This window comes from Silene latifolia, chromosome X, assembly GCF_048544455.1.
Source record: "Silene latifolia isolate original U9 population chromosome X, ASM4854445v1, whole genome shotgun sequence".
Lineage (NCBI taxonomy): Eukaryota > Viridiplantae > Streptophyta > Magnoliopsida > Caryophyllales > Caryophyllaceae > Silene > Silene latifolia.
In genome coordinates, this window is record NC_133537.1 from 151,606,901 (window position 1) to 151,626,241 (window position 19,341).

Sequence of the window (19,341 nt, forward strand, 5' to 3'; positions counted from 1 at the left end):
GCATGTCTTTTCCAGTTGGGTATACCTCGTCTCGAATTCAATGAACTTTTTGCTGATGTAGTAGATGGCTCGCTCCTCATTGCCAACTATTTGTGCTAGCATCGCTTCCATGGCTGTGTTGGTTACAGTCAGGTATAGGGACAGAGGAATCCCCGGTTGAGGTGGCATGAGGACAGGAGGTTTGGATAGGATTTCCTTTATCCTGTCGAATGCCTTCTGACAGTCGTCGTCCCAATCGGTGTGATCGGAGGCGCGAAGCTTCTTGAATATCGGTTCACAAATCATAGTGAGCTTGGCGATGAACCGGCTGACGTACTGGACCTGACCGAGAAATCCCCGAATCTCCTTCTCGTTCTTAGGCCGAGGCATTTGTTGAAGGGCTTTGATTTTGGTTGGATCAATCTCAATGCCTCTTTTGCTGACGACATGTCCCAAGAGTTTTCCGGAGGTGACCCCGAATGCACACTTCTGAGGATTTAGTCTCATGTTATATTTCCGCAGACGAGCGAAGAATTTCCGGAGGGCATTGATGTGGCCGTCCCGTTCTTTTGATTTGACGATCATGTCATCGACATATACCTCTACTTCCTTGTGAATCATGTCGTGTAGGAGAGTGGTAGCGGTTCTTTGTTAGGTTGCTCCGGCGTTGATGAGCCCGAAAGGCATGACCGTGTAGCAATATGTCCCCCACTGTGTAGTGAACGCTGTTTTGTGCATGTCTTCCTCAGCCATTTTAATCTGGTTGTACCCAGCATACCCGTCCATGAATGATAGGAGAGCATGCTCGGCGGTGTTGTCCACCAGAATGTCAACATGCGGCAAAGGGAAGTCGTCTTTTGGACTTGCCTTGTTCAGATCCCTGAAGTCGACGCAAACCCGAATTCGTCCGTCTTTCTTTGGTACCGGCACAATGTTGGCCACCCAATCCGAGTATTCAGACACTTTGATGAACTTAGCCTTGAACTGTTTGTCCACCTCTTCTTTGATTTTTAAGGCCCACTCAGGACGCATCCGCGTAGCTTCATTCCACAGTTTAGCCCGGGTTTGATGGGTATCGGTGCTCGCAATTTCTCTGTCAATCCTGCATATCTCGTAAGACCAGGCGAACACGTCCTTGTATTCGTGGAGGAGGTCAATGAACTGTTGTCTTTCCGAGGGGTCCAGGGTTGTCCATATCCTAAGTTCTTGAGGTGTATTGTCGGTTCCTATGTTAATAGGCTCGGTTTCCTCAATGATGGGGGTTCTGGTTTCCTGTTTGTCAAGTTCTTTGGCTAAGTGAGGTGGGTAGTCACTCAAGTCAAATTCCTCATAATCATTCAGAATTGCATTGCAGTTAAAATGAGACGAGTCATAAGCAAACTTAGCGTTCATTAAGTTGACACGAGCGAAAAGCTCGGAAAGGACAGACATCGCGTGGTCAGTTAGAGGCGACACGACAGAGGAAGTAGCCCCTGGAACAGGCTCCAGGTTGTCACCTTTCATTGGAGTGGGGGTGACCTTAGTAGACTCAGCCTCTGAATCAGCCACGAGTTTGTGATAAAACAGTGGGAAGGGGACCTTGACTGGGACTTCCGGAGTGTTAGGAGCTATAACAGACTCAGACTCCGACTCAGACTCAGACTCAGATCCTTCAGCACTTTCCTTCTTGAACATAGGGCCTTCTCCAGTTGTGATCTTGAGAATTTGGCCTCTGCGTTCGGTCCACTTGATGGTTTTCCTCCAGCCTTGGGTGGCTTTCTCCGGGTCAGTATCGGAGATCAAGGCAGTTGGATCAAACTGATTGTCTTTCAGGGCGATGTTAATGATGTCCTCATAGTCGAGGCGTCTGATGTTATCTTCCCCAAAGAGTAGTGTGATGACTTGTCCGTCGAGGCATGGTGACGGTTTGCACTCGGTTGATGCGGCTTCGATGTTGTCGGGAATAAAGTAGCGATCTGGAAGACTTCCACTCCCGGGTATCTAGCCTTCGCCACAGAGTCATAGATAGGCTCCGGAAAGCCGTGGTAGAGTTCGGACTCTCCCTCGGGGACAAAGTATCCGTTGAGAGTCAGGTGGTAGGGACGGAGGATGACTCCGTGCTTCTTGCGTTTTCGGATTAGGAGGTTCATCTCCTGGATGTCTTCATTGGTAGGTTCGTATCCCAGCCCAAAGGGAATGTTGGGGACCTTAGCCTGTTTCAAGGGAGGCAATGGGTCCTTTAGCGGATTGAGCGGCAAACCCGGGAAATAACCCTGGCGCATCATGATACGGTTGATCGTGAGGCTGGCGAACGTGTCACATTCAGAGGTTGTTAGCTCATCGGTTATGGCGTTCACGGCTTGGAAACCCCACATTTCATTGTTGTCCTCCTCAATGGCTTGGGAGGCTACCCCTCTTCTCATGACTGCTTTGATTGGGGAAGCGGGGATCGTGATCGTTTTTCCGTTGAAGGGGACCCTTATCTTTTGGTGAAGCGTTGATGTGACTGCCTTGACGGCGTGAATCCAGGGACGTCCCACGAGCATGTTGAAGGATGCGTCGATGTCGACCACTTGGAAACTGGTTTGTCTTTCTAGTGGCTCAGTTGCGACGGCTATAGTGATAAGCCCAGCGACCTTGCGACGAGTGCCGTCGTAGGCGCGTACTCCTTGATTCGTTGGGATTAAATCAGATTCCTTGATACCTAGCCTGTGGGCTGTTTTGAGAGGAATGACATTCACGGCGGAACCGTCATCCACAAGGACCATAGGTATGTTCCTCTGGAGGCATTGCACAGTGATGTACAGGGCCAGGTTATGGTTGGCTCCGAACAGGGGGATATCCTCGTCGGAGAAGACGACCAGATTGCTCAGGTCAGGAGCGTCTCTTGTCATGTGTGCCACTATTTCTTATGGGGAAGAGGTGGAGGGCACGGTTAATTTTCCCAAGGCCTGTAGCAAGGCTTGTCGATGCTCAAAAGACGTTGCGATCAGTTGCCAGATAGAGATCTCGGCTATTGCTTTCTGGAGCTGTTTCAGGATCGAGTTCTCGGGAGCCTTTGGTTGAGTGTCCACCTCTGGGACGATTTGGTCATTCGTTGCTGGAACGACCGCTGGGTTGCTCGGATTCTGATAGGGACGTCCGGACCGGGTGAGATGTCCGATTTCCTTCGTCCGCTTCTCCTTTCCTGGGACGACGTAGACATCCTCAACATCATCCCGCCATATGCCGTTAATTTCAGGGTCTCGAGGATACCTCGGAGGGGTATTCCTCGGTGGGTAGTTCTTGTGGGGAATATTTTTGTGAGGGCGATTTTTGTGAGGGTAATTATTTTGAGGGTAGTTATTTTGAGGGTAATTCTCATGAATGTGGTTATTTTGAAGGTGATTTTCGTGGGGTCTATGCCAGAATGGTCGCGGGAGCAATCCATCCTGGGGTGGGTAGTTTTGAATGCTTGGGGAATTCTCTTGCGGACGTGGTGCCGGGGGATTGAAGATGAGTCGACGGTAGGCGTCGTCGAGTCGGGTGATTCTCTCAGAAAGGCTGGCAATGGCCTCCTCAACTTGCATAAGTTGACCCTATGTTGGTGAACACTCTCTGGGGGCGTTCAATTTTCTTGGCAGATGGTTCGACGAGGTTAACCTCATCAATCTTGTTTGTCTGACCGTAAGGGCGAGATCTGGTTGAGGTGGATCCTTGATAACCCATGCCTGTGGTCTTTGCTAAGACACCCTTTCGGAGGTCGTCCTCAATGCGTGTCCCCAGAATCTGCAGATCTTGAAAAGTTTTGATATTCTAATACCTCAGCAGGTTGGCATAAACCGGGCGGAGGTTGTTGACAATTTTTTCCACCAGAGTTGATTCATTCGGCTTACTAACCAACTGAGTACTCACCCTCCTCCAACGGGTTAGGAACTCAGTGAATCCTTCCTTGTCATTTTGGGTTAACACCTCGAGAGTACGGGTGTTGGCCTGGATCTCGACATTGTCGGCATACTGTTTGGCAAACTCAACTGCGATTTCGTCCCAGGTGGTAAGGTTTTTCGGGTCCAAAGAGTAATACCATTGGCGAGGTATTGGCTCCAAAGAGGATGGGAAGATCCTGGTAAAAAGTTCATGTTTAACCCCTTTAATGGCCATGTAGTCTTTGAAAGCACGGATGTGGTTGAGTGGGTCCTCCACTCCCTTGAACTTAGGTACATCAGTCAGGGTGAAGTTGTCGGGTAACTGGTCCCCAACAGGTTCGAACCTTCGGTTATTTTCAAGGTGGATGTTGTTACCCCAGGCTAGGAGTTGCTCTTCCAAATGATTCAGCCTCTTTTCAGTCTCAGTCAGAGGTGGGGTATTATGTTCCCCAATTTCCTTGATTTCCAGGGCGTCGATACGGGTCTCGACGCGATCCAGGGTGACCTTAAGAGCGGTAAGTAGGCTGGCTAGTTGATCAGTTGTGACATCTCTGTTGTTATCATTGTTGTTATTGGACGAAGCTGAAGACGGGGCCATGGCTCTGAGGCAGAAAAATGGCTCACATTACAACTCAATCCGACACGGTTCCAAGACTGAACGCAGACAACACAGAGGACGAGACCAAGATCGACTCAATAAGACGGGGTGACCGTGTGTGGTCCCTCGGTGCTGACTCGATTTATGACGTGACGGTGTTTGACCGAACCTTTGACACGAGTCCAATCATGACGGCGTGATGCCATCAGACGGGTCTCGTGGTGAGACGACTCATAAGTAAAGACCCATAAGTACGTTTGCTTTGACTCGATAGATACGAGGCGGAATTGGAATGGTGGACTGAAGTTTTCGAAAATAGAAATTTTCAAAAAGCTTCATTTGTCGCTTTAGTGGGCGGCTTCCGAAGATAGAAATCTCCGCAAGTCGATCAGTTGAAAAGGGTTGTCATAAGTTTATTTGCAAAAGACGGTTTGAGTTTGAGTCGGCTCGGAAAACGGCGTGTTGCTTCCCAAGACGGTGTGCTTTTCTCGGGTTTTGAAAGAGCCATTGTCTGCGCGAAACGGGTTAAAGTTCGTGTCTAGACGCGGCGATTATAACGGCGTAAAAAGGTGATTTGAAATGGTTATATAAAACCGAGTTTGAAAATCGTCATTACGACGGCCTAGGAGGGCGTGCAACGGTCGGCGAAAGACCGAGGTTTGAAACGGCCATTATAACGGCGCAAAAAGGTGTTTTGAAAGTTTGCAAAATGACACGGAAGGACTTATTATCAAGTAGCATATAAGCACTCACAGTTTCATTATATTATGCATCATGCTGACACGGGTTTTGGCTTAAAAGGGTGGGTTACACACCAAGCAATCAAACCCCGATTTGCGAGAAGGATACCAATCCAAACAAAATGTGTAAGGAGGGTGCCCTAGCCTTGTGCTCGATGACGAAACAGAAATGTGTAACGTCAATGGTATGCTTGACTCAATCGGGATTCGAACCGCAGGGATGAGAAAACTCATGCCGACGAGACGAGCCACTTGGTTGATAAAGGTTAGGTTGTGGGCCTGGACAAGGAACCCGACCGTGACCGTAATATCAATTAATGCATTCCAACCAAGACCTCGTTCGAGTCTCACCATCTAGGGATCACAAAGATGTAAGTGTCCTAATTTTCTCCAGTGGAGTCGCCAATCTGTGGACGTGAGCCCACCTGCGTGTGCCCAGCCGATCTGTGGACAACGGCAGCGGTCTTTTTGAAAGCCATGCTCGGCGGCGTAAAGGTGCTTTCGACCGGATCGTTTTAGATCGGTCGGTTTCGTCTCGGTAAGGGTCTCGAAACGATTAGAGATGTTCGGAGTCGCCACCAAGCATTTGTGGGATGCCTGGAATCCGTTCGAATTCCACTTTATACCTCGGTCAAATCGAAGCACAAAGCAGCGTTTTGACATAGGTACTAAAGATAAGGAAATCGTCCCTCTTTAGCATCCTATCTCTAGAATGACTCTCGTACGCCCTGGATAAGGTCGTCCACTATCCAAAGTTTCTTTGTAAGAGGTGAAGGTATGTATTGGGAAGCCCTTTAATCAGACACCCAATCCCGCCCACGTTTAGCGGCCTCTACTGATCGATCTTGGTTGGTTGAATGCAAAAGTTGATAAAACGGTTTAAATGCATGAATGCGCATCCAATGATTTAAACCTAACATGTGAGCTTTCTAAGTTGGTTGATTAAATCCAAATATCAAGTATAAGATGTCGAGTTGGATTAATGATTGATTTTCATGCAAGACGGAAATTAAACATCCATTTACCGTATTAGGTGTAGGGTGCATAACATGATCCATTTGTCTTAGTAAGGCATTTGGCAAATATGGTTCGAATAGTCATCTGATCCGTCCTATATCCGGGTTAACCGGAGTCGGGATCGTCCTGGACTAATGCTGGAAGGGAACAAGCCCTGTACCAGACGGCTATAAGAGGCGCGAGCCAGCCGGCAGTGTAAGGGGCCTCCCTCTGGTTTTGAAAATGAGACAGAAAAGGCCTGCTTGAGGCGCGGGTTAGCCAACGGCTGTATGCCGTGTTCTGACTGTTTAGAAAACGTTGTAAAACGTGTTGAAAGTTGGTATTTGAACCCGGTTTGATCTTGAGAGGGTCGTTTAGACCGCATTTGTTGATTTGAAGAACTAGACTCGAATAATCATCATTGTTTGATAATATTCGGTGTCGGGTTCGGTTTGACAAGCTTGACATGAATAGTTTTGAAAATGATTATGGACTAATTGTTTTAAGTCCGTTTTGAATGTAATTAGTCGTTACTCATCATCGCACCCGGGTTAAAATCCGGCATGGTATATGGAACCAAGGATGATTTCTTGTTGATGACTAATATGCATTTTTTGCAAATGTAAAGAAATGAAGTAAAAGGCTTTAAAATACCTCTTAAATGTCATTAACCAAATATTATCACCGAAACACGGATTTAACCGTCATGGTATGAAGAACCAAGGGTGAAAAATGCTTTATGGTTAAAACATGTGAAATGAAACAAAAAGTTTCGAAAATACTTGAAACGGTAAAAACCGATTACAAATATGAAAAATGGATTAAGGGAAATGACGAGAACAAACACGGTTGATCTCTGGTCTGAGCACCCCATTTAGGCGCGAGCCTGTTGGCGACCTAAGGGGCTTCTGTCTCAGACCAAAAATCAGTTTTGGCTCGTTTATTCCATGTTTTGGTTCATGTTATCCATGTTTTAGCATGTTAAAGTCATGAAACAAATGAAAACACAATAAAAGAGGATTTTTACACCCTCATTCTTACATGTTTGGTTGTGGCGAGTGACCGACGTAAGTGTAACAACTTGTTTGATCGGAAAAAACTCGGTTTAAAACCGTTTTGGTAAGTAAATGAGTGTTTTAAATGTTTAGTGATGGTGTAGTGGTCAAAGTGGTCGGACAAGTAGTTTAATGCACGATGACGGTACCAAACAATGTGTAAGGCTCGTGTTTACGATCGGTAGGTCGTAAACACGCGTCGAATTGTGACTTTAGAAGTCGAGTCGAGAATTTTAAGGGAGAAAAGAGGGGGCGGACACTCGCGTAAATCTCAAATGGGTGGCATTTGAGGGGTATTTATAGGAGAATGAGTGGTTGTGTGAGTTTTGAGCGACGTGGCCACCTGGGCTGGTCAAAGAGGCGCGAGCCAAATCGCGGCACTTCGAGTTGTGTTGTCACTATCACAACAAACGCAATCATGATTTGTTCTATCCTAGGTTTTGTAGTCACATGTTTGGTACTTGACCATTCATGAATCCGGGAAAACTTAGTATAGAAGGCTTGAAGATATTTTGTTTTTGTGGTTGACTCGGTTTGACTCGTTGTTGGAGTCGGGATTTTGAATTCTCGAGTCGGTTTTTTGGCTTGGTGTCGGTTTTGACTCTAGTTAGTGTCATCGCGACCCCGTCATTGTGCATTAAACACTCCAGGCATTTTTGAAATGTTTTGAAATGTTTTGTTTTCGAAATCGTTTTAAGTTTTCCGACGTAAAGTTGTACACAAACTGTCGATCAAACGCTGCGATCCCAAAACATGTTGTAGTCCGATAATCATCGGGTGTTTGTTGGAGTCTCCGCAGATACTGGGTATCTACAAGAAGCTATATTGCTAAGAACATACGAATTGATAAAGGCATTTGGGTTGTCACAAAACTCTCTATAATCAACCCAAATTTTAAACATCTTATGTAACCTTTACGACAAGATCAAGGTAACCTACCAAAGTATTCACCTTAAATCAAGTCTCGAAAACATCTCGTGTTTCCTTCCTTATCGCATCGTGTGCAACGAGATCAATTCGAATTGCATGGTGACACGCCATCACATAGAGTTCATACTATAGAAAAGCCTTTAATGAGGGTTTAAGATTCGTCACTTTTGAAAAGTAACGCAATACATCTGACAAAATTATCTCCTTATAACCACTGAGACACAATAAAGAACGTCTTCTTGTATTGTACTCAGTCTGTGGGTCTTGGACTTTCGTAAGTTCAAAATTTCTCCCACTCTATCTTCCAGAAAATGAAAATCTTTCTGGAAAGACAGCATTACGAGCCACAAACTCTTTCTTCTCGTTTTGGAGGAGTAAAAACCAAGTGGTTCAATTTTGGATAACGCTCACAAATACATAAATTGGTTCTGAACATAAACATTTATGGTCCCAAATGTAAAAAAAAGACAAGTTAAGGACTCTCCCTATCCATATCTCATATGGAGTCATTTAGGCTATTATAGTCGGGTTTTAAACTTTTAGTGAGAAAATAGCTTGCAAAAATTGCGAAAAACTTCAAACTATATCTCATAGAGTTCGGTTTATATACTTGACTACACCATACTCTATAGTGTCCCAAGGAGAAGGTATTATGTGAACTGGTTCACAATCTTCTTAGTGATTATCAAGGTCATTACTTGATATTACCCATTTGATCTTCAAAGTCATTACTTTGAAATTTCCGATCAACATCTTGATTATGACGTGCTTTGGGTTTACTACTTCATTTTGAAAATATTCCATGTTTTAAAAATTACTTTTATGTCTTATTAAATAGATATGAGGTTTTCATATCTACTTAACATTACGGTAAAATGAAAGAAGTATATTTATAACCAACTATCGGCCTTACACATTCGTATATATATGTTCAATCACCTCACTATTGTGTTTCTTTTCTGCAAAAGAAAACATAATTTATGCACACACACCATAAGATTCTCAATCAAATGGTTGTTCGATGTGCTTTTCGTTTACTCGTTTAAACGAATTTACTTGAGGTTTGATCAATTGGGTTCACCAGATTGGAGACTTTAAAATCTACTAGATAGTATAATATTTAGTTTTCGTGAAGAATGTAAAATTCCTCTAACTTAATTGGTCTAAACTAACCACCAAGTTATCATAGGAGTAGGTACAACATTTTGTTTTAAATCACATGAGGGATGCCTTCTATGTTTAAACATAGATGATTACATTCTTTTAAAACCAAATTTAGGTACATTTGTCCCTATCGAAATCATTGCTACTCTAGCACCATTTCGATAGAAAATGTCCTATGCTAGACGTCTTACGTTTTATCAATTCATGTAAACTTCTTTACAAAGAAATGACCCGTACTTGGTATCTCATACCAAGATAGTGGAACTAGCCTATCCATTGAGTAGATGTCTCTTTCAACTTTGTTCTATCGCATACATCTAGGGTTGATTCTTCTTAACTCCCACTCACTTTCACATTCCTCTTTGCTTCAATCAAGCAAAAATGAATCTCATGAAGACCTCTCTTCATGTCATTCGTGATATTTTAGACACTTAGTAAGAGTGAATTACTATAAAGTGAGTGCAACATGTGGCAAAATCTCAACTTCTTGCGAAATTGGACTACCTAACCGTTCAATTGTTATCATATGCCTAAACTCTTTAGTGCATATACAATTGATTTGGACTTTCTCGAAGTGAGCCATTTGACGGTATCATATTGGAGTATTATAAGTGTTTTTGAAAACTCTTTTCGCAAACTTTTGAATTACTCTTAACTAATTAAAACTAATATGTCATCTTCATGACGGAGGTCTCACTTTCGAAATCAAGACACTCTTGATAAAATGTGACTTCCTTTTAAACTCGTAATATGAGTTTGCAACATGAAACCCCTTTTTAATATGTATGGACATTAAGTTGTATAACAATCGCAATAACTGTTGTAAGCTTATGTAGGTGAAGTAGTAAATCATATTACCAATCATTGCTTCCGAATTCCTTCAAAGAAACCGCTTCCTATGAAAGAACGAAACGAGTATAACAATAAATAGAGAAAGGAGGATGAAGTGCGCGATGTCATACATTTATGAGAATGAACGAAAAATAGGAAAAATTAACATTCAATGTTTTAATTTTACTTGTTAAACATCTTTAACAAGTTTTAACATTTATATAATGATCTCCCACTAAATTATATATAACTTATTCCAAGACCCAAATATTAAACAAAAATGAGCATCGCTTGGGCGAAACATCCCATAATTGTGTAAATTCGGTAAGTCACGTTGACTAATTCTACCTCTAGAACTCTTGGTCGACGAATTTCGTTAAATTCGTCTACTAGCCCCGGAACACAAGACCGTCATATATCCCGTTGAGTCTAACCAATTTTGGCATGTGATAACCGTTTACCACCCTACTTACCCAAGGTAAAAAGAGAACACCCCGCTTGGGCGAGCGTGGCTCTAATGAACAAGAGATTCATACGTGTTACTAATTGGTAAGGCTAATCTCAATTTTAGTTGTGTGAGAGATCTTGTCAATTTAGTCATAAATTCCTTATAAGTAAATTAATTCGATGAATGTAAATGACGTGAATTGACAACCGCGGAAATAAAATGCATGTGAATGGCGATTTTGGCATGCGAAAAAATAAAACAAGCAAGCAAGTAAGCATATGAATAAATCCTAGTATGGCCACCTAGTTAATAAAAACTAGACTATTACATATCGGAAATCAACTCCTTGGTCCCTTGCCTCTTCATTCCAAAAGTGGCTCCTTCTTGTGGGATTTGGAACATCTTCCAAAAATAGACTCCGTCTCGATGTAATCTGTGTTTTGGAAACGTCGGTAAAAAAAACTATTACAATTGAATTACATAGCTATTCCTATTATACATTAATTAATAAAATAAATAAAACTATTAATTAATTACAAACCGACGATACGAGATCGTATTTAATTACAAAATAATCGATATTCCCATTCATTTCGGGTAATAACGATTAAAAAAAACTAGGCCATACTAGGTACAAGAAGATAAATACTTTAAATAAATGACAATCATTCATTCAACTTAAATAAATATGCTTAAAATGCTGTAAAATCATGCCAAAATCGCCCTATCTATCAATCGTTGGTATCCATCTCGATTTTTGTGGATTTAATCGATTTTTAACATGTAAAAATCAATAATCGATTCTTAAATCGCCTTTAAGTCCAAACTAATTGTCCAAACTGTTTTGAACCTCAAAATTAGTCCTCACTAATTTTATGATAAATAATTAGTTTGATTTGGTGATATTTTGCTAATTTAATCGATAAAATCATAATATTTAAGTAAAAATCCAAAATAATTGACAAATTACCCAAACAATTGAAACAAAAATTATTAATTTTCTGGAACACTCCCAAGAACACCAAAATGTCATAAAAATTGCCCAAAAATTCCGGATAAATTATATGAAGAAAAAGATCGATATTTATCGGTTTTTAACCACTAAAACAAATAAACATCAAAACAAAGTGAAAACACATATTAAAATACACTTTTAACATTTAAATAATATTTTTAAATGTACATAAATTTATCATGGGCAGAATCAAATGTTTCGAAATTATGATTATTTTATTTCACTTTTATCGACTTTTTTCTCATAAACTCAATAAACATGCAAAAATTTGAACCAACCTTCAACCTTTTCCATACAATCAGTAGAAAATATGCATGAAATACAATAAAAAATCCATGCACCGAATCAACTTGTAATTATTTTTAGTCAATTTTTTAACTAAAATACGACATTTTGACTCGGTTTTCTACCAAAAATCATTAAAAATAGCAAAATAACTTCAAAAATCACCAAACTTAACCACAAACCTTTTAAGATCAGTAGGTATTTATGCCCCAAAAATTTCGTGCTAAAACCTCTTCTAACACAATTTTTGAGTTTTTATAAATTATCTCATAATTCATTAAAATGCTTAAAATCAACATGCAAATTACAAGCCTAAGCTCTGATACCACTTGAAAGATCATAGATCCATATTAGACTCTCTAATAAAAATTAAATTATCTCATAATTTATCATTTAGGTGATCTATTTAACATGCATGCAAATATAAAAGCATGAAAATCAAAGTTTAAGGAAAAACAATTTCCTTACATTGATTTTATGGTAAAATGGGCACAAACTAGTTCACCTTACTAGCTTGTTCTTGAGTTTATATCAAATGGATGATCCTCCTTACTAATCTTCAAAGAGAAGATCTCCTTCAAGATGCACCCAAGAACTTTACCCAAAAATAATAACAAGTATTTAACTAGAAACTTGTTAAAATTATAACCTTGATAATATTTTAATATTTCTAACTCTCTTAGTAAATATTAATTTGTATACTAACAATAGGAGGGAAAGTGGCGGGTGGGTTAGGTAGGTGTGGAGTGTGGAAATTGTCTTATATTTATCAATCTTACATCCACATGCAAAATCATTAAAAGATAACTTATGGAAAAATATAAAGTAAGGTGAAATGATTATGTTCCTAATCATCCACACCTCTATTTTACACGGTCCACTTGCCCATTTACGGGTCCATGTTGGTTCTTATATTTGTCGCACAAATACATGTAATTTTATTTTAAACATCGTTTCATGTTTACATACTTCCATAATTAATTCGTCCATATCACTCCGTAAATATACGTGTACCACTACACATATTATTTACGTACTAATATTAATCACATTAATCAATTAGTACAATTTTAGTGAATTAACAATTAATTAACTAAAACCCGTCTCATAAAACTTATTATTTAATTATCGCGTAATTAAATAATAACTGCCGCTCCTTGAGTTCGCAACTCAAAATCTCTCTAAAAATAATCGACTAACCTTTTAGTCTATAAATCAAGGGACTAAATAAATTGTATCTCATACAATTAGTTAGTTGTCTATTGGGGTTCGTTCCTTTAGGTGTGACTGAAAGGGGTAAGTTGATCACCGCCGTCTCACGACAATAACGTTAAACTCTAGTAAGCCAACCGTTATCGACTTACGTTAATCAACTGACGAGGATCAAATAGTTAAATATCTGATGATATTCCATTAATGAGATTTATTATGTAAACGCACTATTGTGGCGGACACTAACTCCAACAGGGTTGTCAATCCTCCAATAATTACCCAATAATCTTCAATTACCCAAAAGTAACAAACTTGAACAATAATTAAGCAGAGATTAATGTGGAATTTGTGGAAAGATTAAAGAGTAATCTAATTTAATCTACTCCTAATCTATTTTAAGAGGATTTTCAAATGTGGAAGCCCCCTTTGATTATCATCAGAATGGGGTATTTATAGTAGTGCCTCAGTAGGTTAACTAAGGCTAAACTAGTAATTAACAATTCTAAGTTCTAAGCAGGGAATCGCAAGTATTTCGGAGAGATGGGCATCTTTGCTGAGGACGCCACGATCCGCTCGTCCAAGAGGTAGGACGCTCGGATTGCTGCATGGAGGGATGAGCGGCTGAAAAGTTGGGACGCTCGGATTGTTGGCTTCTTGGACGAGCGTCTTAGCTTCTTGGACGCTCAGATTCCTCTTCAGAATCCTTCCCTTCACAAACTTCTTATTCTTGCAATGTTGATCTTTAGTTGTTGCCCTTCCTTCAATACCCGTTCAACCAAGATCGCCAATATCCTTCCGAATAGGCTCAAGAGACGGGAATTTTCCGCCTAATTATCTCCTTTCCTAAAAATCAAACACAAAGCAATAGGAAAGCAAAATAGGAAGCATTTGACGGGTAAAATAGCTATGAGACGCTATAATAATATGCAAAATAGGTTCAAGTGGGGGACTAAATGTGCGCAAATATGAGTCACATCAATCCACAAAGCTTTATGTGACCTTGGGGCAAGTGTTAGTGTCTTGCCATATTCGGTAAGCAAGAGGCTAGGAATAGGGGAACTCAAATGCACCAACATCACGCTTCAAATGGCGGATAGATCAACAAAGACACCTTTAGGGGTATGAGAAGATGTTCCCGTAAGACTTGGCAAATTCTTCATCCCGGTGGATTTTGTTATTGTTCACATGGAAGAATACTCCAACATTCCTATTATCTTAGGAAGACCTTTCTTGCACACCGCAGGACCGGTGATCGATGTAAAACATGGAGAGCTCACCCTTGAAGTGGGAGATGAAACCATCACTTTCAATCTTGACAAGACTATGAGAGCTCCCCGATTGCATGACCCATGTTTTATGGTTGATCACTATAGCCGGAAAGATGATAGAAAGAAGTTATCATTTCAATGGAAGAAGAAAATGTATGATGCTCCATCAAAAGAGCAAGGAAATTGCCACAATGAGAGCTTGAAAAGCTCACCCATGACAAGTGAAGAAGAAGGCCTCATTGGCCAAGAAAAGAAAAAAGGAGAGTTGTCTTCATCAACTCAAGACATTTTTAGTGATCAAGTGGATGAAGTATGCGGTCTTTGGGACGATGAGTTTGAAGGGATATTCAATCCCTATATCTTTAATGTTATGGCCCAAGACCATCATGTAGAATAACAAGTGCAAAGGTCTATTGAAGATCTTTATCATGACAATGAACAAGGTTTGGACTACTTCTTCAAGGTGTTGAGTAGCATCAACAACACCTTGAATATACCTCCTCGACATCTCATTATAGGATGGGAGTTTGGTGGAGTCCTCTCTAAATCACCATTTGTAAATATTCTAACTCCCTAACTTGCATTTTAATTATCGTATTGCATTTTTGTCATTTTTGGATTTGCATTTCTATGCCTTGATCAAGATTTTCGTCATTTTGAGAGAAGTGAGGGAGGGACTTATGAGTTTATTGATGCGTAGTGTTTTACCTTAGTGTGGGGATAGCAATTGCCTAGGCTATCCAAGCCTTTGTAGTGCCCCCACAATGAAGAACACAAGAATTGAAGAATGAAATGACACGGGTTATGAAGCACCCATGGATGGACCTGAATCCGTGTGGAAGAGGCAGAATCGGAGCGGCCCGAGGTGAATCCGCTCGTCTTGAAATGAACCCGAGCGTCCAGTTCATAAGACGCTCATCTTGTGAAGTTGCAGAATTAACTTTTGGGTCTGACTGAGAATTCGAGCGTCCCAGCAAGGAATCCGCTCGTCTCAGCTAGGACGGTCATCCCAGAGGAAAAGACGCTCGTCTTTACACTGCCAATTTTTGGGATTTCTCCGTGGAAAGGAATCCGAGCGTCTCAAGCAGAAGACGCTCGTCCCAGCTCAACAATCCGTTCGTCTTACCTTCGAGACACTCGTCCCCAGGCGTTTTTCCTTAACCCAGAAACTGTTGAATCCGAGCGTCCCGAGGGCAGGCCGCTCAACTCCCTCTGCTTTTCAAAATCTAACGGGTCTTTAAACCCCTCCTTCCCAATTCATTTTCATTATTTCAAACACAAACACTACCGAAAACCCCAAAACCCTCATCCTCTCCATCAACAAAAATCAAATTTCTCAACTAAAATAAACCAAATCAAATCCAAACTTCTTCAAAACAAAAATTAAATCACTCCTTTAGCAACAACAAGTGATTAAAACACCTAAATCTTCAAGTTTTGAGTCGATTTTTGGGATACAAGGCAACATTCACCTATCCTAAATCGATTTGGGCATTACTAGAAATTGAAGATTTCAAGCTTTCATTGGTGTTACTAAGCAAAGGAGTATGGCAAGAATAAAAGGTGGAAACAAGGCACCCCAAAAGAAGACCCTTTCTAAGAGGCAACATGCTCTTCAAGACCAACAAGCATCAAAGGCATTGGTACTCCATAATGCACGGTTGGAGATTCAAGAACAAAATCCTCCTATGGAAGCTACTACTTTTACTACTCCGGACATTGAACAATTAGCCAATTATCCGGAGGTAATTTTCACTTCCGACTCTGATAGGAAGAAATTTATTCTCTATACTAAGAAAACCATCATGCCTACCAAGTTCATTTGTCAATATACGTTGTCGAAATTGGGTGTTCTTGAGCAAACAAAGACCTTTTTCGAGTCTATGGGATTGAGTAAATTGTTTGAAATGCAAGAATTGACCTACTCCTCCCTCACCGTAGAGTTTTTAAGCTCTTTGAAAGTCACAAAGGTGGAGACCCTAACCAATATTGAGTTTCGTCTCGAGAATGTTGATAAAAAATTGTCTTATAATGAGATTGGTAAAATATTTGGCCTTAGTGATAGCCCGAAATACACAAAGAAGCCTACCAAGTATGACCCCGCTCCTCTATGGAAGGCCATTTCCGGAAAGAAATTCACATCTTATCATGATTGTCGTGCTCTCTTAGTTTATCATCCGGGCATAAGAGTATGGCATAAGGTTGTTGGGAATACTTTGATAGCTAGGAAAGGCACAAATCATCTTACCGAACTTGATTTTGTTCTTCTTGAATCAGCTTTGAACATTGGGAGAGAGTTCACAAAGCCATTCAATGCTTTATGACTTTTAATTGATAGATGGCTTAATGTTGATTGTGGCAAAGAAGGCACGGCCTTTATTGTCAATGGAGGATTAGTGACTTATTTGGCTAAGCACTTTAACCGGGATTTCAACAAGAATGACACTTATACACCGGTAAAGGGGGGGGGGGGGGGGGCTATCATTGATCTAGCCACCATGATTCTAAAGTTCAAATGGGTCAAGAATGATACTCTTGATAACAAATTTGGGTGGTTGACAAATGAAGCTAAATCCGTCACATTGCCTAGCAAGATTTGCCGCTTGATTGTTCATAGACCGAATTACCTTCTCCCACTCTCTGAAGAAGCCGAATACATCATTAGACACCAAGGGGAAGAACTTGCCGAGCCCTCTTCATCCATTATCACCCCACCTTATCCATTTGTCTACCACGAGTTCAACCCCGAAAATGCCAAGGCGGCAAACGATTACTTGACTCTATTGATGAGACAAATGCATAAACAAGCTTATAATGATAGAGTTGATGCTTACAAAGCACAATATCCGCCCCTCCTAATTCTTGCTAGGCAAGGACTTCTCAATCCATCTTGTCCTTTGCCTAGTTGGGCGGATAAGGAGGTATTATTTTCTAGCACTTCTAGAGGTGGTAGACCGGGTGAAGAGGAGATGGTAGTGATGAGCAAGAAGGTGAAGATGAAGAAGTTCAAGAACAAGAGGAAATTGAGGATGAACAAGAAAGTGAAAGTGAGAGTGGAAATGACTCCACGTCCATGGAGGTTGATGATGCCTCAAGTGAAGAAGTTGATGATGATAACAATGATAACACGATGGGTGAGGACTAGCAAACTCTTGGAGGATCCTACATGCTTACACCTCCTTGATGGTTTGTCTACTTCTCTTGTTTTTATATTATCTTGATTATTTTGTGGAGTCCTAGCAACATTGGAGGACTAACACCTTGGTTCCATTAAGGTGTTCATTTTATTGTTCCTAATTTACAAAATCCAAAATGACAAATTTTAAGTTTCATGCATTGCATTTTTTATGCATGAACTCCCCCAATTTTTGACATTAGAAATAGTGTCTATTTTGGTTTGGGAAAGTTTATGTATATGCATTGGGAGCTAATCTAAATTATGCTCTCCACCATAACAAAAACCATGCATCATATACCATAGCTTAGTTTGCATTCACTCTTGTTTATATATCATATAGTTTGCATTTAGTTTAGAAATCGTGCATTTTCATATAAATTGCATAATTTCCTATGGTATTGGCCATTGAGGACAATACCCATACTAGTGTGGGGATGGGAAGTTCTAACTTGACTTCTTAAAACAAAAATGATAAAAATTGAAAAATTTTGAAAAATACAAAAATATGTCTTTTAATTTCATTAAAACAAAATACAAAAAAAAAATTGAAAATTGAAAAAACCAAAAACATGTTCATTTCCATTGTAGTGTAGTCTTGTATATATAGTTTTGTACATATTGTGTTTGTTCACCCTTTTTCACATTGACCGACTACGCCACATCCGAGGCATGAGGATATTGAAGACCTCATGGTATGATCTTTCCAATCTCCTTTTTCGTCTTTATGTTAATGACTATGTAGCTTTATTTTGATTGATGCGGTATAAACAATGTGAAATAGGGATTGCATTTAGTTTATTTGGCATACTAGTTGGTAGAATCATATGAATTAGGTTGTATATATGTTAGTTGCATCATGGCATATAGTTTCATTTAGGAAAAATTTTGTGAAACCGTCTATTTGAGAAGCTTGACAAGTGTATATAAGTCCCTTGTAGATACTTTTTCTTCTTAAAACTTTGCTTGTTAGAATACTTGTAAAACACCCTAGGATGTGTCATACTAGTATCCTTTGACCCATGGATTAAGGCCTAGTCAAGAGTACCTTGTGGTGTGATAACTCCTTGGCTACCGTTTATTCCAAGGTGACCCTTGAAACCATGCAACCATCATCCATATTCTACCACATTTTTGTCATCAAAGGGAATGGGCACAAAAATTGTTCAAAATTTGAGTTCAAGAATTGAAATGAAAAGTGAAAGAAGTTTGCAATTGCATCAAATGAAAAAAGGAGCAAAAATAGACTCCTAAAGCTTCAAATATAAGCACCCTCACTACAAATGGGGTACCTTTGAAAATGTTCAAAAAGAAAATGCAAGAAAAAGTTTAAATTGTCAAGTATTGAAATGCCAAACATCAAAGAAATGGCAAAACGAAAGTGTTCTCAAATGTCAAATGCCACAAGAAATTGGGGGGAAAAAACAACAACAAAAGCAAACTCCCAAAATGAAAATCAAATACTATTGATCCCTTTTCCATCGTATCCACTTTTGTGCATGGTAGAGAGGGGATGACCCTTCTTCTTGTCTAGGCAAGAAGGGGAATTCCCCAATCCTCCAGTGTTTCTAACACCATAGGGAGTCTGCTCTTGACAAAAGCATTTAACGATTGAGGACAAAGGTACCCTAGCTGGACACAACTTGGAGGTGATTTATTGGTATCCTTCTAGGCTTAGTAGTTTGAAGAAACCGTATCTATGATGGAATGTGTACCCTTAGATTGCTTCCCCTTTAGATAATTTCCGCCACTTAGATGAGG